Below are 21,298 nucleotides of genomic sequence, written 5' to 3' on the forward strand. Positions count from 1 at the left end.
AAGATCCTCCATCCCAAACTCTGCAGCAAGCTGCTGTAGATATTCCACACTGCCACCCCCCACACCGTCCAAGGCGAGAGCAGAGGAGCTGGGTGCGTTAAAAGCCCCTTCTTCATTCTCAGAAGGAACTCAGTAAGGTTAGATGAAACTGACACTTAATGAGGGGTTCCTGAGTGTTTAATTGCTCCCAGAGTATTTTCAGAGTGATAATCCACTGGTGGGAGTCAAGTTTGTTGTAAAGAATCTCACTAAACTGCCCCAAGCCTATAATCCCATCTATTCATGGCTATTTAAGTAGCATACTAAAGATTAGGGAGCATCATTTACTCCAAGCCACCCATCAGCCTCATTTCAGACTGATCAGCAAACTCAGAAGTTCAAGGTCTGTGTCTTTGAGCTGCAGGTGAACAGCTGCTGAATTTAGTGCAGATGATGCCGAACCTTCTTCCCACAGCAGAATTTACCAGTAAGTACATAAGGTCTTCGAGATCTGAGTTATTGACAAAAGTTGCTGCAATAAAGGATTGTTTATTAGAGCTAGGGCATCCTACAGCAATGATTCCAGTCAGGGTGCCATGTCAGGGCTACTCACAATTTTCCCACTGAAGACACCTCAGAAGGTTTCGCATAACCTTGTGCACGTGGTTATACAAAACAGGCACACAAAACTAACGTTCACTGATTATAAACCATGAATTTATTCCACAACAACTAATCTCTGGGATACATACAATTTTGCCATTTTATTTAAAATGAACACAAATCTGCATGCTAACAGAATAGCAGTGCTTGTTGGTTTATTACAAAGAATATTCTCTTTTCTGAATTCTTGATGCTGTAAGACAGAGTAACTTCAACATTTTTCAGAGACTATTAATATTTGACTTTATAATCAATAGTGACGCTACCTCTTCACGTAAATATGAAGTATAAATATGTTTAGAATGCTATTGCAGACATATTTTGAAAATTCTATCTTAATCTCAAGCTACAGTTCATTTAATGGCTTTCTTTTTTTAATTTTTTATGGAGCTCAACTCAGCAACACAAACAGCAATCTTTAACATGGAGCATTTTTATTCCAAAGATATAGTAATTTGACACACACTGACAAACTGTGGTAGGAAAACATTGAACATCTTTCCACAATTACATCATTCTGTTTCTAAAAGAGCAGAAAATTATTTGTAAGGTTACAGAAAAACCAGTGAAATTCACAACATGCCAAGTTCAAATCTGAACTGAGGTACTTTGGCGGCCTTTCTTTATTATTACATAGGATGGCCGTGTACACAGGACAAAGATTGTATGTTGCATGTTCAAAACAAGGGCAGCAGTGAAGTCATGCATTACCCACCCAAAAGAGAATTCCCAGACATCTCCTGGATTCATCACACATCTGATTTTTGAATTAGGTTTTCATAGTTTTGCTTAGAAACATGGAGCTGCCCCAGATTTTTTCATGGAATTTTTTTTTTTTTTTTTTTAAGTTCCATGACCGCTTAGGGTATTGCAAGCCACAGCTAAGGACAAAATTCCCTATTTCAGAGCTCATCCAGCTGAGAGTGGAATTCTAAGCCTATTGCTCATCCCATTTCCCTTACCATGGACAGGGATGTGGCTAGGCTCTGGTGAGGCCGCTTGCTGACATGCGCAGTCAGTCCTGGTAGATTGGCTCCGCTGCTCGCGCCCCTCTTGACCCGAACTTTGCCAGGTTTCCATTGTTCCAACGTTGATGTGAGGTTGTCCTGCTCACTCTAGCTTCTAAGGCTTTGCCTCGAGAGTGCCAGAGGGAGAGTGGCCTGGGCTCGGCCATTTCCGAAGCAAGGTTTCCGTGGGGGGTCTCTCAGCTCTGCTCTCTTTATCAGCATCAAGTTACAGGAAATACACTTATAGCTTGGATACAGAAAGAGTGGGAACCATTGCCAGAAGTGAATCCAGGAAGACTTCCAGTTCTTTCCTCATTTCCACCCATGGAATTTTCGCCTCCTCAGGTGGGCGCAGGGCTAGTGACTCCAGTTCATTCCGTGTCACAGGTAGTTTGGTGAGGAGAGAAGACAGATGAGACAGCATCTTGGTATGCCCTCATCTCCACGCGGGAGTTCCAGGAGGAGTCTTGGGATTGCTTTGAGCCTTCCAGTCTGCTTCTGGGAAACCAGACAGGATGAAAGGACAGGATCCGCGTCTGCATTCCATGACTTCTTTCCAGGAAGAACAGAATACAGGAGGGTGTTAGGTATCTTTGCACCTCTTTCCCCAGGACTACAATTCTGGCATTTTATGACCTCCAGTTCAGCCCTCTGTTTCGTCGCTGTAAATGAATTACTCATGGCACAAGTTGTTCACTTTTAGCATGATTTACTTCTCAGGCTTTGGGGACAGAATTGGCTTTGGGTTAATGCTTGGGCTTCATCTATCTTTATTGCAGCCTCATGCATAAGAGGAATGCATCACTGGGTCTGACACTATCTCTTTCCTTGTATCTCGTTTGTGAACTATTCTCATACATCTTTTAATCCTTTCATGTTGCTCAGTATAACTGGCAGCACTAGGAACAAAAGCTTACCACAGTCCCACCAATACTTTTCTCATTCCCACCATCTTTCTAGTGGTATCGGCAGGTAAGTAGATAGTAGGATTCTTAAATAAAAAGCAAATAGCCAGGTATATTAATACAGTTTTTGTTGATGAAATACCCAAGACAGGGTAAATTTATGCAGAATAGAGACTTTTTTAGCTTACAATTTTAAATGTTAAAAATCCAAAATTTATTTACCACTTTGTGCTCATGGCAAGAGAATACAGCTGTGAAGCATGATACACAACTGGGTTTGACTTATAAAACAACTGGTTTTGATGCAAAAACTTACTTCAGGCAACTCAGTATGTCCTTATGAGGAAAGTGACCTAAGGACAGATCGTTAATCATTAACCTGTCAAAGGATGCATCTCACCTCCCAGTATGACCACACTGGACACTTGCCCTAGTTTGGTTTCTGTGTCTGTAATAAAACAAGGTGAACCAAAGTAACTTGTAGAGGAGAAGATTTATTTTATCTTACACTTCCAGGTTCATCACTGAGGGAAGTCAAGGCAGGACCTCAACACATGATCCTAGAAGCAGAAATGGAAGTAAAGACCATAGTGGAATGCTACTTCCTGCCTTATTCCCTCTGGCTCTATCAGCTGCTTTTCTTACAAAATGCAAGTTGTCTTCCTTAACAATGGTAGTGTCCGCAGCAGGCTGGGTTCTCCTACATCAACCAAGAAAATATTCCACAGACACGCCCACAGGTCATCTGATGGGGCTGACTCTTCAACTGAAGCTTCCTCTTTGTAGATGTCTTTAGTTTGTATAGAGTCAATAACGAAAACTAGCAAGCACCAGGTTCGACAGTGCAGGCCTTTGAGACTAGAACGCTTGAGAGATAAAGATAAGCAGATCTATGTGAGTTCAAGGCCAGCCTGGTTTACAGAGTGAGTTCCAGAACAGCCAGGGCTATTTACACAGAGAAACTTTGTCTCAAAAAGGAATCTAAAAACAAACAAACAAACAAGCATAAGACCAAATTCTCTACAGAGTAAAACATAGAATTTGAGAGGATGAGCTAAACTGCTTGCCTTTACAATATGGATAATTAAATGATTGGGTCAATCCTGGGTCACACACAAAAAAAAAGGTGGTAAATAATGGACAATAGATAAATCCAGTTTACAAGGGCTTAGAACGAGGTTTAATAGAATGATCACAAATCTGTAATGTGAATGTTTCTCTCCAAAACTCTTCTAATTACAAGCAACAGAATCTTACTCAAAGCAGCTCGTGTAAAATAGGGAGTGGAGTCAACAGTAATGAACCAGCCACCTCACAGGGTCTGAGGAGTAACAGTTGTCGGGCGCAGCAGACACGCCAGAGCACATGGAACAGATCACCCAGGATGTCTTTGTGTGTCTTCTCTCATATCCACGTCTGAGTCGGTTTTCTTCTCCCTCTGCTCTGCCTCCCTTTGCCTCCCTCAAACACATTCCAGCAGCGGCAAGTTCAGTCCAGACAACATGACTTGTCTGCTTTCATGCCTGATTCCAGGATAACCTCACCAGGCAAGTCTCTGGGTCTCCGTGCTTGACTTTGGGTAGTACCTTAAGAGTTAAATATGCATGTCCAACAAGCACTCAGAGGCAGAGGCAACCGAATCTCCATGAGTTCAAGGTCATCTTGAGCTACAGTAGTGAGTCCCAGCCCAGCCAACGTAATTTACTAAGATCTTGTCTCAAAACAGCAACAATAACAAAAGCTGATGACAAAACAACAATAATAACAAATGATGATGATGATGATGATGATGATGATTATGATGATGATGATGAAAGTTTCAGGAGTAAAAGAAACAATAAAACACACCTAGTACTTTTTTTATTTTTTAACTTCCAGTGGTCTTTGAACTTACTGCAGTTAGGAACACTGTTTTACTTATGGTGTCCCTGTCACCTAGTTGAGGGACTAAAACATAGTAGTCATCATTTATATGATGAGTGGCTAAATAATGTGTGGATGAAACGAGCCTCTGCAAGATACTGTTATATATACACATATAGCTATAATAAAAAAGACATAAAATAACAAGTGATGACAAGAACATAAAAAAACTAGAATTCTCATATATTTCTAAGAATATAAAATGGTCTATCTCATTTGAAAAACAGTTTGGAAGTTTCTTTTAAAGTGTTGAGTATGCCAGGTGCGGCACACACTTTTTTAATCCCAGCACAGAGGCAAGAGGACCTCTGGGAGCTGTAGGCCAGCCTGGTCTACATAGTGAGTTTCAGGACAGGCAGAACTACATAGAAGAGACCCTGTCTTTTTTAAAAAAAAAAATAAAAAAAAAAAAAAGCTGAATAGAAATTTACCATGTAGCACAACAAAGTCTCTTCAGTGTCCTAGCAAGGAATCTCCAAACAGGTCTACATAATGGCTTGTGCCCAGACGTTCACATTTTTCTACCCAATCATTTATCAACTGGTGTGGATAGATAAGCAAAATGACATCAGTTCTCACAATGGAATATAATAAAAATGAGCTGGAGGTAAATGCTGCAATGTGGGTGAAGCCCACGCATACAGTCGTACTGAATGCAGTTGGATCCCAAAGACTTCATGCTATGTAGATTCATTTATATAGAATGTTCCCAACAGCAGCCCGATAGAAACAGAGGGTAGGTATGAAAACAAATGGGAAGGTGAGGAGATTGCAGAAAACAGCTCAGGGTTACCTTGCTGTGGTGTTTGCTCAACTGTGAAGATACAAAGGAATCCATGAATTATACACTCAAAATGAGTGTATTTTATGCTTTGCCAACTACACCTCAGTAAACTGTCTTCAAAAACCTGTAGGACAAAAATAACCATGTAAATTATCTCTGATTACCAAATCCTCCTAGCCAATCAATTGCTTTCTCTGCTTCTGAACAGATTTATATCCAGGACACCAATAGTCTCACATCGGTCATGCAATCTAACATTTGAGAAAATGATACTGACAGAATCAGAGGAGTTAGCCTTTTCGTTCGGGGCTTTAAAGACAAGCGGCATTGCCTAGAGATAGCATCACCAGTGACAGCTGAAACAGTTATCAACTGTGGTGGCCTGTTCTTCATTTTCCTGGCCTGCATTACCAGGGAAGACATTCTCCACAATGTTGACAACTTACTTATCTAGAGAGGTACCCTGTTAAGATATGGGGCATTTGCCTGCCTGAGAATAACAGAGCCAGGCTTTTATTTCAGGCGTCTATAAAAACTCCAGTGTTGTCCTTTCTCCTGGATGGTGAGGAAAAGATAATGCTGAAGGAATATGTGGTTTCAAAATAACTGCAGGAAAGGAGAAGCATCCTTGGGCAAAAGGGCTTGCCATGTGAGCCTGATGGCCAGACTTTGGATCCCTGGGACCCATGTGATTGCCCACATCTCTAACTACAATACTCCTACTTGAGACAGTAGGCAGAGACAGGACAATCACCCAGAAATTCACAGGCCAGCTGGCCTGGAACACATGGAAAAGCGGGTGAAACACCAAGGGAGACCCTGCCTCAAACACAGTAGAAGATAAAAAGTTGTCTTCCAACCTTCACATATGTGTCATGGATTAGGTCCCCAGTCTCACACTAACATTATGTACAACACAACACAATACACAAACAACAGCCTGGCTAGGACTTCGTATTTTATAGAAACTTCTTTAGTTCAATAAAAAAAAAAAAAAAAATTACCTGTGCACATTCAAGACACCATCACTCCAACTTTGCCGCTCACACAGTACTTAAAGGTGTGATTTGAAATAAGGGTCATCCAAGTCTCTTACCTTTCCACTTCTTTCCAGAAAGTCCTTGGCTAAAATAATCCATCTTGTTTCAGCTTTCATTTAATTTCCTAAATGAGTCATAAATTACACCCAAGTAGAATTTAAGGATAACTCCCTTACTCTTAAATATCCTGTTAGTTCTTTAGACAGCCTGATCATTTACTTGAAAAAGCAAACTCATACTGTGGGTCAAGGTGTTCGCTCTCAGCTGCTGCTCCATGGAGCCCAGGACAGCCAGGGCTGCAAAGAGAAACCTTTATGGAGATCCTTGAACAAGTCGTTTTAAGGCAATAAGTGACTGATGACCCCTGTGGAGAAGTCCTTGTATTGTAAGTGTAATCAGAAGGAGGAGGACAGTGTGCAAGTGCTCCTGGTGAGAAGATAATTTCAATCCAGTATTGCAAGGATTATCATCAAATATTTAAAAAGAAACAAACAAGCACAAAAGGGAGGGAACACAACAAATATCAACTGTATGCCGTGAAAACGCACAGCAAAAGATGAACTAAGAATGCTTTAATGGAAAATCAAATGATAAAATGTTTGTTAATTAACCAGAGTACCTTGTACATATTGATTTTCACTTAGGAAAACACTAAACGTGTGCATCATAAATCAAGCAGAACAAATTCCTTAAGGCATGATGGGGAAAAAGAATGCATGAGCCTATTAAAAGTTAACTGCAAAAATGAAAGAATTCATATGGCCACCTGTTTCTGCTTCCTGTTTGTCATGTGATCATATAAAATAGAACTTGAAGAAGCATCATCAGAAGATAATATGCATAATATACTACATATGATATAGCATTCTCCAGAATAATATCTCATTTATAATATTATTATTCAGAATAATACATTATATATACTTATATGTGTTATATAATATAAAAATATTGTTTATGTTATATATTTATATTTTAATTGCAACCATATTATATATTATATATGCTTATATATAATAAAGATAATATAATAAGGATATTGTATTATATATGTAATCTTTATATTGTATAAGCATATATTATATAGTAAAATAAATAATATATTGCATTATTATATATTATATATAAGTATAATTATAATAGAAAGATATTACATATAATAGATATACATTAAATATTATAAGTATAATATTATTTTATATAATTCATGTCATATATTATATGTTATATGAATTATAAAATTATAAAATATGTAACATTGTATATTATATTATATGATATAACTATATGATATGTGTTTATATAACATATATGTATATATGATACATACTTAAATATATATTCTACTATACTGGTAGGAAAAAATGAAAAAAGTGGGTGGCAAGATGGCTCAGCTGATGAAGGGCTTGGTGTCAAGCGTGATGACCTGAGCTTGAGACCCAAAACCTACATAGTGAGGGGAAAAAATAGATTCCTGCACCGATGCATATATAGGCTCAGACACATACAAATACATATATGCACACTTACATTGACACACTGACTAAATAAATAGAAAAGACGGAAAAACATCAACCGGTGCAAAATACTATAGGACCCAAAGTCTCTTGACTATGATAAGATAGATTATAAATAATACCTTGATACTGACAAGAAGAGGGGCTGTAAGATAAAACACGGCTGCACTTAGGGACTCTGCACTTGAGAGATTATCTGTGGGGCTGGGATTGTAGCTAAGTGCTGGAGTACTTGCCTAGCATGTATGAGGCCATGAGTTCAAGTCTCATTTCCACAAAGGAATAAAAATTTAATAAAAGTGAGAGATTATTTGTTTTAAGTTTGTTTGCAAGATATATATCTTTATTGCAGTTTCATTTAGAAAATATCTGAGCTTAAGATGAAAGAGCCAGAAAAATCTTTTTTTTTTTAATTAAAAAACACATCTTTTGAGTCAGGTGGGAATGGAGAAATAACTATTCAAGAGTGTGTGTGCTGTGAAATCACACCACTCTTGATTAATGAGGAGAAGGGCAGCCTAAATTAACAAAATATGAACATGAAAATATTTTAAAAGAAAACAAATGCTGTTGTGTTTTCTAGGCCATGCCCTTGAAATGGAAAAAAAAAAGATACAAAGCTCTGAACCTGATATTTAGGGAGGTTTTAATTGGCACACAAGACTGGTTCACGGATGTACATTAATTGGTTTTCACGCCTCGATTAATCACCAGGTCGTTACTAAGTTCCTTTCGCCACGCACATGCAGAACACTGAGGCAGAACCCCCCCCCCAAAAAAAAAAGACGTCATAAACCTGGCTTTCTGGGGGAATCAATGAATTTATTGACTCACCTGCCCAATTAGAGATTCAAATGATTCTTAGAAGGTCACAGATACCTCCATCAGTACAAACCCAGATTTCACTAACGGTCATTAGTGAGGGGATTCTGTAACCCTGAATTATCACCCAATGACTTGCACAATCCATGAAGGAGTCCTTCAAGTATTTTTGGTTGCTCTTGAAAAGGAAAAGGAATACTACGCAGCAATTAAAAACAAGGAAATCATGAAATTTGCAGGCAAATGGTAGGAACTAGAAAAGATCATCCTGAGTGAGGTATCCCAGAAGCAGAAAGACATACATGGTATATACTCATAAGTGGATATTAGACATACAATATAGGACAATCATACTAAAATCTGTACATCTAAAGAAGCTAAGCAAGAAGGAGGACCCTGGGTAAGATGCTCAATCTTCATTCAGAAAGGCAAACGGGATGGACATTGGAAGATGGAGAAAATAGGGAACAGAACAGGAGCTTATTATGGAGGGCCTCTGAAAGACTCTACCCAGCAGGGTATCAAAACAGATGTTGAGACTCATAGCCAAACTTTGGGCAGAGTGCAGGGAATCTAATGAAAGAAGTGGGAGATAGAAAGACCTGGAGGGAACAGGAGCTCCACAAGGAGAGGAACAGAACCAAGAGGGCCTAAGGGTCTTTTCTGAGACTGATACTCCAACAAAGGACCATGCATGGAGATAACCTAGAACCTCTGCTCAGATGTAGCCCATGGCAGCTAGTCTCAAAATGGACTTCCTAGTAATGGGAACAAGGACTGTCTCTGATATGAACTCAGTGGCTGGCTCTTTGATCACCTCCTGAGTGGGGAACAGCCTGACCAGGCCACAGAGGAAGACTATGAAAGATAGTCCTGGTGAGACCTGATAAGCTAGGGTCAGATGGAAAGGTAGGAGGTCCTCCACTATCAGTGGACTGGGGAAGGGGCATGAGGAGATAAGGGAGAAAGGGAGGGAGGGATTGGGAGGAGATGAGGGTGGAGCTACAGTTGGGATACATGTGAATAAACTGTAATTAATAAAAAATTATATTTAAAATTAAAAAAAGAAAAGTTCATCTGCGAGTGAAGCGTCCCTCACATGCCGTGTGCTTGCACACCTAGACCTGGCTGGCTGATGGCACTGTTTGGAGAGGGTGGGGACCAGCTGAAGCAAGAGGAATGGCTTTCTCAGGTCTGTCATTTCCAAGAGAGCCGACAAGATGGGCTGTTTCCCATGAACCGCAAGTTAGCAAATGCCTTGGTTCTTTAAGTTGCTTCTGCCTGGTGTTTTATCACAACAATAAAAGTAACAAATACACCTGGCTTTGACAACAAGCATCTCTGATCCTAATGGACCACTCATTCTCTACTGAAATAGAAAACTGGATGTGTGTGTGTGTGTGTGTGTGTGTGTGTAAAAGAGTACATGCTAATAAAGAATAAACCCAGGGCATTGCACATGCTAGGCAAATTCTGTACCACCATGCCTCTTTTTTTTATTTATTTATTTATTTATTTATTTATTTTTTGAGGCAAGATCTCAGGCTGACCTTGAACTTTCCCTCTTCCTCCCTCAGCCTCCTGGCATTATAGGCCTGTGCCACTGGACCAAGTTCATTACTCTCCCCTGAATGGCTTTCCTGGGAATAGTTGCAGCAACATTCCTGCATGGCAGTTTCTAAGTTGGTCTGCCCTAGCGGATACATGATATTTGCCTCTTGATATCCATCACCCCTTCTTTTTGGAAGAATGATCAAGATTTTACTTTAAGGACTTTTCTCTCCCTACCCTCCAGACACATAGGTAAACACATGTAGATGGTATACAAAAGTTGTATTGTATTGTGCTGTGGGTTGTCACACAAAGTTCACACTTAAGTTCCTAACTATGGTCCTAAGCTCATCTCCATGATGCTGCCTACCTATGTGACATATGTTAGCTAAAAGTCAGGAATGGTTTTTTGGTTTTTTGGTTTTTTGTTTGTTTGTTTGTTTGTTTGTTTGTTTTTTCCACTTTACATCCCTATCACAGACCCCTTCCTCCTCTCTTCCCGGTTCTACCCTCTCACCCTTTTTCACTTTTCTCCCCTCCCCTTCTCCCCAGAAAAGGGGAGCCTCCTCACCCCAACCCATCCCATCAATTCCCATCAGGACTAAGCAAATCCTCTTCCATTGTGGCCCAACAGGGCAGCCCAGCTAGGGGAAAGTGATCCAAAAGCAGGTGACAGAGTCCATGTCAAAGACAGCACCTGCTCCAATTGCTAGAGGACCCTCATGAAGACCAAGATGTCCATCAGCTACATACATATAGGGTACCTAGGTCTAGTCTCTGTGAGCCTTCGTGGTCCTCAGTTAGTTGACTCCATTGGTCTGCTTGTGGTGTTATTATCCCCTCCGGGTCCCTCTAACTTTTCCACAAGATTTCCCAAGCTCTGCCTAATGTTTGGCTGTGGGTCTCTGCATCTGTCTCAGTCTGCTGGGAGTGGGGGGGAAGCCTCTCAGAAGACAGCTATGCTAGTCTCCTGGCTGCAGGCATAGCAGCGTATTACTAATAGTGTCAAGGGTTGGCTCTTTCCCATAAGATGTGTCTCAAACTGGGCCAGTCATTGTTTGGCCTTTCCCTCAATCTCTGCTCCATCTTTTTCCCTGAACACCTTGTTGGCAGGGTAAATTTTGTGTGGAAGGTTTTGTGGGTGGGTTGGTGTCTCTCTCCCTCCACTGGAAGTCCTGCCCAGGTATAGGAAGTGGCCACTTCAATCTCCATGTCATCCAGGATTCTCAGGTAGAGTCACCCCCATATCCTCCCAGAAGCCTACCCCTTTGATGCCCCCCACTGGTTTTTCTTCTCTCTCCCAACCCTCTCACTTCCCATCCCCATTCTCCCCACACTTGATCCCCACTCTTGTTCTCCTTCCTATCCACTCTACCACCCAGTTTCCTCTCTTCACCCTTTTCCATGTCTATTCTATTTCCCCTTCTGAGTAAGATAAAAGCACCCTCCCTTGGGCCCTCCTTGTTACTTAACTTTTTTTGGGTCTGTGGATTGTAGTGTGGTTATCCTGTACTAAATGGCTACTATCCACTTATAAGTGAGTACATAACATGTGTGTCCTTCTGGTTCTGCATTAACTCACTCAGGAAATCTTCTAGTTCCATTTATTTGCCTGTAAATTTCATGATGTCCTTGTTTTTAATAGCTGAGTGGTATTCTACTGTGTAAATGTAACACATTTTCTTTATCAATTCTTCAGTTGAGGAACATCTAGGTTGTTTCCAGTTTTGGGCTATTATGAAAAAAAGCTGCTATGAACATAGCTGAATAGGTATCTTTGTGGTATCTTTATGGAGTGTCTTTTCAGTATGACTTTCAAAGAAGAGCTAATACCAATACTCCTCAAACTATTCCACAAAAAAGAAACAGAAGGAACACTGACAAATTCATTCTATGAAGCTACAGTCACCCTGATAACCTAAACCCATCAAAGATTCAGCAAAGAAAGAGCACTACAGACCAATATCCCTCATGGACATTAATGTAAAAATACTCAATGAAATACTCAGAAACCAAATCCAAGACCTTATTTAAAGACATCATCCATCATGATCAAATAGGCTTTATCCCAGGCTTCAAGGATGGTTCAAAATACGAAAATCTATCAATATAATCCACCATATAAACGAACTGAAAGAAAAAAAACCTACATGATTATCTCATTAGATTCTGAAAAAGCCTTTGACAAAATCTAATACCTCTTTATAATAAAATTCTTGGAGAGATCAGGGATGCAAGGCCCATACCCAAATATAATAAAGGTAATAAAAAGAAATCCAAGAGTCAACATCAAATTAAATGGAGAGAAACTGAAAGAAATTCCACTAATACCAAGGACAAAACAAGGCTGTCCACCTTCTCCATATCTATTCAAACATAGTACTTGAAGTTCTAGCTAGTGCAACAAGACAACTAAAGAAGATCAAATTGAAAAGGAAGAAGTCAAAGTATCTTTATTCAAAAATAATATGATAGTATACATAAGTGACCCCCAAATCTCAGCCAGAGAACTCCTACAGCTGATAAACATCTTCATCAAAGTGTTACTGTTGGTATATTATTCTTGTAGAATGTGTACAATTTACCCTTGTTCATCCAAATGCTGATTTCTCTACCCAACTATCTGGTTTCAATCTGGACATTGCATTCTGATGTTTATTCTAAGTATCACCTGTCTCAAGTTCATGTAAACATGTCACCATTTGTTCTCTGTATTTTCAATAAAACAACCAGCCAATGCTGAGCAATGGAGGAATAGGATGGGACATCCTGGTCCAGAGGAGAGAAGAAAGAAGGAGTGGGGGGACGGGTCAGAGAGGAGATATTGGCAAGAAAGAACTTGAAAGCATGAGGAGAGATAAACTGGACCTAAGATATGACAAAAGCAAGTATAATGTGGGAAATCTGAATGGGAGGAAACTATGCAGGCCTGGAGGTTTAGGATGGAGTAACTATTGCCCAGCATTGTGCTCTATTTTAATTAAATAAATCCTAGTCTCTGTGTTATGTTTGGGTATACAGTTGGTTTAGGAATAAGCACTGTTTATCTAAAAGATAAATCAATATTAAATATTAATAATCGACAACAGGTTACATACAAAATCAACTCCTAAAATTAGTAGCTTTCTTTTATGTAACCAATAAACGGGCTAAAAAATATATTAGGGAAACAACACCCTTCACTAAAGACAAAAACAATATAAAATGTCTTGGTGTGACTCTAACAAAGCAAGTGAAAAACTTGTATGATTAAAAAATAGACTTGTATGAAAAAAGAAATTGAAGAAGATATCAGAAGGTGGAAATATCTCCCATGGTCATGGATCAGTAGGATTAACATAATAAAAATGGCCATCCTACCAAAAGCAATCTACAGATCTAATGCAATTCCCATCAAAATACCAACAGAATTCTTTACAGACTTTGAAAGAGCAATTCTCAACTTTGTATGGAAAAATTAAAAACCCAGTTGTTTTTTTTTACAGAAGTCTTTGATTCAAGGTCAGGATCTTGGGGGAGACCTCCAGCCACAGGGAGGATCAAGGTGGAGTCTCTCCAGATGCAGAGAGCACAGTATTGATCTTATATGTACTGTGCAGTGGGCATTCTAGGATGTAAGTGAATGATGTCACTGGGTTCTGGATATCAAGTGCACCCGTGGGTGTAGCAGGGTCCTTGAGTAAGCTATTTTTATGTCTAAAAGGCATTTTTTACCATGCTCATTACACACACACACACACACACACACACATTCTTACAGTATGTGTAGTTTAAACCCATCATCACCCAGCTTGGGCTTCTCAAACTCATCTATCTTCCTGACAATACCCATTGGACAAAAATGACACCGATGAATATTTTAGGGCTAGTCCTGGGTTTCCTGGAACTACTGGGAAGAAGAGCTTCTTCTTTGGTCCGTTACAAAGTCAGTGTAACAGTTAATCCTGATTATCAACTTGACTGGCTTAGAAACTGCCTAGACTACTAGGAAGCACCTTCTGGAATGTTGGTGAAGGCATCTCCATGGATGATTATTTGAGGGGAATTGTCAGGGGTGCTGTCCATAGCCTGGACTGATGGAAAGCCTACTAACATGGGAAACCCCTTTCTCCCCTTCTCCCTCCCCTTCCCTTTCCTCTCCCTCTTCCTCTTTCTTCCCTCGCCCTCCTCCTCTACCTCTTCCTCTCCTCTCAATTTTCTTCCTGGTCACCAAGAGGTAAGCTATTCTGCTCCTACATTCCCTTCCAACTATGAGGGCTTATATAACCTTTAAAGCCATGAGCCCAAATAAACCCTTAAAATCATTTCTCCTTTAAATTGTGTTTGGTCTCAGCAATGCAAAGGATAATATGAAGCTAGAGAGAGAGCTTCACCTTGAGGTTAAGACAGCAGAAAGCAAACCCTAGACATGGGGAGAGGCAGAATCGGGACCGAGCCGGGTCCCCCTGTATTCAGCTGTACCTGATTCCTACCATGGACAGTTGCCATTTTTTTCTCCTCCTATTTTGAGTTTGGTTCCAAACCTGACAGCAAGAAACAATTGACACACTCTATTTCATTTGACTTCTGTGATAGTCCTCCTTGAAAACGGCTAGATTCTCCGTTTTCCACATCAGAAATCTGGGGCTAGCCAGGTGTAATGACAGACGCCGGTCCCAGCTTCTGAGGCGGACAGTTCAGCTGAGCTCAGGAGTTCAGTGCAATCTGAGCAACAGAGTGAGACTTTTGCTTCAGAAATTTAAAAACAAACAAACTTGAGAGTTGCAGAGTGAGCTTTCCAGTGACACAGCTAGTGAGGGAAAAGGCTGGGGCTCCCGTCTGGTCCACCAGAGTCCCTGCTCCCAACCCTTGCAGCTACCTTGTCCAAGTTCCCTTTTCTGTTTACAACCACAGCATCTAACACATGTCCTGACACGCCCTCTGTGTCTAATCACTGTTTTATGACTTAGTCAGCAGTAGAGGGGAAAATACAAAACAAAAACAACTACAAGAACAAACAAACAAAAACAGGCTTGCTGGTCTAATGAAAGAAACTTGGAGAAAATGACTGGGGAGTGGAGGATGGATAAAAAAGGAATGACACAAATTTAACTGAAAGATTTTAGGAAAATCCTGAAAATTAGCACAGTTAAACCCTAATATATAAATAAATAAATAAATAAGTGATTTTTTAAAAAATCAAACCCAGGGTAAACATTTTGCTGAACTATCTTAATCCTTGATTCATTACCCATACTTCATAGATAGCACAAAGTAAACTTCAAAGGGTGAAATTTGCTCAGATTTATAATAAACAAATATAGACGAACATATTCTCCACAGAGGAAGTGCCAAAGGTTAGGACGCTGACCTGAGGACGAGCGTCTTCAACGAGAGCAGTACCTTCAGACCTGCTGTGTGGGATTTCAGAGAAACACAAGAAACAGCATCTTGGATGTGAAAGCAGACATGTCCGCCCCAATGAAATAACATCCGCATCCATGCAGTGTCTAGCTTACTCCTTTCATAATGTTGACCCTAAGTAGCATTAACACCAAGTCTTCGCAGTCTTGTGAGGGCATGGATTGCAGTCCGAGACACAAATGTTCCATATAGCACTGGCTGCTGAGTGATGACTGCACTGTGGATCTCAGCCAAGGTTAGAGGATGTACCTTACTTCTGGGTTTCACTCATTCTTGGCAGGCCTGGGCCATTAGGCAAATGATGAGGGACAGAGGCTAAAGTAAACAGGGGCATAAAGTTCCTGTATGGCTGTGACAATGGATGAGTGCACAAAGATTCCATCCCAAGTGATAGCTCAGGAGGCAATGAACTCACTGAGAAGCTCCACAAATCACCTGTGTTATTTAGCATACATAAAATATGTGCAATCTTGCTAATAACTTAACTCACTGAAAGCTTGCTAGAGTTCAGTCACTTTGCTGAGATATCAGCCTTCTCTGTCATAGTCAGGCCCACAGAGCTGTAGCCACTTCTACTTGTCAATTTCTAAGCTAGGGAACAGGGCCCAGTAACCTTCCCAAGGTTATACACGCAGAAGGAACATGGCAGAGGCTCAGATTTTACGGCCATTTGTCTTTGCAAGCTGAACCCATCATGTTATACCACGCGAGGCTGTACAGAACTTGCTTGTGGCCCCTGGGATGCAGCTAGATTCACCTGTATTTTTCTCTCTCCCTTCTCTCTGTCTCTCTTTCTCTCTGTTCATGTGTGTTTACATACTCATATGTATGACGAAGGTTCACATGCATGTGGCGTGCACATAAAAGTGGAAACCAAAGGTCAACCATGGATCTCGTTCCTCAGATACTATATGCCTCATTCTCTTGAATTGGGATCTCACACTAGCCTGGATCTGGCCAGCAAGGCCCACCCAAAGATCCACCTATCTCTACCTTCCCATTACTGGCATTACAAGCCTAGCCACCAGGCCTTTACATGGTATTGGGTATCAAGCTCAGGCCTTCACACTTGCAAGGCAAGAAATTTACAAGCTGAATTCTCTCTCCAGCCCTCTTCTGATTTTTTTTTTATGGTGAACAAGTGCACATAACCTAAGATTTATCATGTAACCATTCCTAAGTGTGCATTTCTATGTCATGAAGTACTTGCACAATGCTGTGAAACCATAACTGCCATCCGGCTCCAGAACTGATTCATTATCCCAAATGGAAGCTGTATGCATTTAATAACTCCCCGTTCCATTCTCCATTGTGTGCATGTAGGATATTCTGTTTATCCATTCCACTATTGATGGACATTTTGGTTTTGTTTCCCCCTATCAGCTTTTGTAAATAATGGTGCTATGAACAATATTATATAAATACCTAAGTCTCTGCTTTCATTTATTTTGGTATAGACACTGGGAGTGGGCTGTTAGTCATAGGTTATATGGCAATTCTGTTTACTTTCTGTAGAAACTGCTCCATAATAGTTGTGCCATTTTAATTTCCCACCAACCATAGACAAACTTTTTGATTCATCCATACCCATTGCCAACACTTGTTATTTTCTGGAATTCCTTTTGGGAGAGGTAGTGTTACTGAAGTTTTCCAGAATGGCTATCCTAAACGGTGGTAGAATTCTTATACCGGATCTTCTTTGACCTAATAATTAATGATCTTGAGCATCTTTTGTGCCTTTATGTTTTAAGACTATGCCTTCTTTGGACGTGAGTCTAGGTGAGTCCTGTGCTATTTCTGAATTAAGCTGTCTGGAGTTATTACTGCTATAAAGTTGGAGAAGTGCTTTATATATTCTGCAGATTAATCCTCTAACAAAAACATGACTTGTTGACATTTTCTCCAATTCTGTGAGTTTCCTTTTACTATGTCATAATTATTTCTTGATGCAAAAGCATTTTTAATATTTAACATTCATATGTACACATGGTTTTGATTCACCTCAATTTACCTCTTCACTCTCTACCCCATCCCTCTCACTACTTTTTCTCCCAACTTCATGTGCTTTTGTAAAGTTAATACCTACTGAGTCCCCTGGTTCTGCCTCTATATACATGGTTGTGAGAATAGCTACTGATCATAGGTGAGTCTCAGCCTCCACATCCCTGAAGAAAACTGACCTCTGTCGTAGTCACTATGCTATTGCTGTGAATAGAGACCACGAACAAGGCAGCGCTTATAAAAGAAAGCATTTAATTGGTGGCTTGTGTACATTTTCAGAAGTTTAGTCCATTATCATCATGTTGGGATGGGTAGAAGTATCCAGCTACTGGACACCTTAGCTACTGGAGCAGTAGCTAAGAGATACACCATGCTCTATGGGTCAAAAGAGAGAGACTCTGGGATTGGCATAGCTTTTGAAACCTCAAAGCTCATGCCCAGTGACACATTTCTTCCAACAAGGCCATACCTCCTAACCCTTTTAATCCTAACAAATAGTACCACTTCCTGGTAACTAAGCATTCAAATATATGAGCCTGTGAGTCCACTCTTCTACAAAAGACTACATTTCAACCCCTGCCCCCCCCATAGGCTTGCAGCCATATTATAATGCAAAATGCATTTAGTCCAATTTTAAAAGTTCCCATAGTCTTTCACAGTCCCAAGACTGCTTAAAAGTCCAAAGTCTCTTCTGAGATTCATGCAATCCCTTAACTGTAACCATCTATAAAATCAAAACCAAAAAGCAGATCACGATTGTCCAGCCAAGAACACTTGTGCAACCATGTTGAAAGTGGCTTTATTCATAATAGCTAGACACTGGAAATAACCTAGATGACCATCAACCGAAGAATGGATAAGGAAAATGTGATACACTTACACAATGAAATTTACTACTCAGCTATTAAAAATAAGGACGTCATGAAATTTGCAGGCAAATGGATAGAAATAGAGATCATCCTGAGTGAGGTAACCCAGACCAAGAAAAACACACATGGTCTGTATTCACTTATAAGTGGATTTTTTTCTCCGGATTTTTATTTTTTATATTAATTACAGTTTATTCACTTTGTATCTCAGCTGTAGCCCCCCCCTCATTCCCTCCCAATCCCTACCCACCCTCCCTCATCTCCTCCCTGCTCCTCCCTAAGTCCACTGATAGGGGAGGTCCTCCTTCCCTTCCATCTGACCACCCCCTGCCCCCGCCGAGGGAAGAGCACCCTTGCTAGGCCACAGAGGAAGACAATACAGCCAGCCTTGATGAAACCTGATAAACTATAAGTGGATTTTAACCACATAGTACAGGATAACCATATGATAATTCATAGACCCAAAGAAGCTAAGCGATAAAGAGGAGTGAAGGGAGGATGCATGGATCTCACTCAGAATGGGAAATAGGACAGACATCAGCAGTAAATGGAGGGAAGGAACTGGGTGGAAGATGGATAGAGAGGGGAACAGGGTTGGGATCAGGGGTGGGGATAGGGGAAGGCTGGGAGAGAGAATGGAAACCTAGGGTGGGGAGCACCTCTGGGACAAAAAGAGGGGAGGTTTCCAGAGATCTATGGGGGTGACCCTAGCTGAGACTTCTACCAGCAGGGGATATTTTTTTTTTAGATTTATTTATTATGTATACAACATTCTGCCTGCATATCAGATCTTACTATAGATGGTTGTGAGACACCATGTGATTGGTGGGAATTGAACTCAGGACCTTTGAAAGAACAGCGGCTGTTCTTAACCTCTGGGCCATCTCTCCAGCCCAAGCAGGGGATATTAAGCCTGAGAAGTCCACCTCCTGTAGTCAGGAGTAACTTCCAGGGGAGGGAGGGCAACACCAATACACCCACAAAACCTTTGACCCAAAATCTGTCCTGCCTACAAGAAGTAGAGAGATGAAGATGAAGCAGAGACTGGGGGAATGGTTAACCAATGACTGGCCCAACCTGAGACCCATGCCATGGGAGAGAGCCCACCCCTGAGACTATTAATGACACTCTGCCATGGTTGCAGATAGGAGCCTAACACGAATAACTGCCTTCTGAGAGGCTCCATCCAGCAGCTGATGAAACAGATGCAGAGACCCACAGCCTAGCTTAGGAAGTCTTGTGGAAGAGTGAGGGAAAGGATTGAGGGAGCTAGAGGGATCAAGGATACCACAAGAAGATCTACAGAGTAAATTAACCTGGGCCTCTGGAGGCTCACAGAGACTGACCCACCAACCAAAGAGCATGCATGGACTAGACCGAGGCCCCCTGCATATATGTGGCAGATGTGCAGTTTGTTCTTCATGTGGGTCCCCTAAAAGATAGAGTTGGAGCTGTCTATAACTCTGTTGCCTGCCTTTGAATCACTTTCCCCCAGTGACCCAGTTAGGCTGCCTTGTTTGGCCTCAGCCTGGGAGAGGATGTGCCTAGTCCTGCTGTGTCCTGATGTGGCAGAATGGGTTTGTACCCATGGGAGGGGGGAGCTCCCTTTCTCTGAAGATAAAGGAATTGAGGAATGGGGGTGGGGTGTGAGAGTGGAACTGGGAGAAGAGAAGGCAGAGGGTCTTCAATCATGCTGTAAAGTGAATTAAAATAAGAAGGAGGAGAAGAAATAAAATGAATTCTAAAAAAAAAAAAAAAGGCAGATAACATAACATACAATGGCACAGAATTTCATTACCATTCCCAAAGGGAAGAAAAAGAACATAGTAAGGAAATACTAAACCAAAGCAAGACTGAAAACCAACAGGACAAATTCCAAATTCTACATCTTCATGTCTGATGTAAAAAAGTCCTTTGGATCTCCAAATCCTTTCTGCTTTGTTGACTGCAACACACTTCTCTCTCTCTCTCTCTCTCTCTCTCTCTCTCTCTCTCTCTCTCTCTCTCAGGCTTCTTCTACACCCAGTCTGCGGCTTTGCTTGCCAGGTATCCCACAATTCTAAAATCTCCAACATCTTGGGATCTCCAACACAATCCAGGCTTCACCCTCACAACTTTACACAATGGCTTCTCTGGGCCTCCAAACAGAAACACCCCTGAAACACATCTGGCCTCAGTGGCTTTCCTCCGCCATGGTGGGAGATTCCACAACCCCTTTCTGGAATTCTGGACACTAAAGCCAGAACCACACGGCCAAAGCTGCTGTGTTCTGCTTGCTTGAGGGCTGGAACTTGCCGTCTTCATTCAAATACATTTGCATCAGCTTTTTAGTTCTGATGGTTTTCTTCATCGCTTAAGCTTTTCTTTGATTCCTTTTCAGAGCTGGAAGCTCAGCTAGGTGCAGTCTTGCTTTAAGGTCACCACTCTATTGAGGCCATTCAGCATCTGTCTTTTGTTTAAACATTTTATCTCCTTGAGCACTGTACTTAGCTCCAACATTACACTTCCTGGGACTCCTTTTCTCCTCAAACAGTGCATTTTGTACTTTTCCTTGCTCAGCTTGCTCCTTTTCATTAAAGGTCTGCCTAAGAGAAACCACTAATAACCAAGCAAAACAGTCAATACTGTGCTCTCATGAAATCTCCTCTGCCAATGCCATTAACCCCAAACTTCCCCATTTAGCTTGAGGCAGATTTTTAAAACAAGGGCAAAAAACAGCAACATTATTTGCCAAAATAGGACAAGAATGATCTCTAGACCACTTACAAACAGTCTTCACCTCTCAAGCTTCTTGAGTTGGGCTTCCACAGTGCAAATCACCTTCAGACCTGTCT

General features: G+C 40.9%; 1 long non-coding RNA gene across 2 annotated transcripts in view; it reads right to left on the reverse strand.

Annotated features, from left to right (window-relative positions):
• Nucleotides 1-674: 674 nt before the first annotated feature.
• The window catches only part of LOC132656426 (uncharacterized), a 54,678-nt gene continuing 34,054 nt past the window's right edge, over nucleotides 675-21,298 (reverse strand). The window contains exons 3-4 of one of the 2 annotated variants that reach the window (XR_009594173.1): nucleotides 5,271-5,385; nucleotides 675-2,201 (exon numbers count right to left, since the gene is read on the reverse strand). This is a non-coding gene — a long non-coding RNA (uncharacterized LOC132656426). Of the gene's footprint in view, nucleotides 5,386-21,298 lie in introns of both variants that reach the window. The other variant, XR_009594172.1, reaches the window with a different exon arrangement.

The sequence above is a fragment of the Meriones unguiculatus genome, chromosome 9, assembly GCF_030254825.1.
Source record: "Meriones unguiculatus strain TT.TT164.6M chromosome 9, Bangor_MerUng_6.1, whole genome shotgun sequence".
NCBI lineage: Eukaryota > Metazoa > Chordata > Mammalia > Rodentia > Muridae > Meriones > Meriones unguiculatus.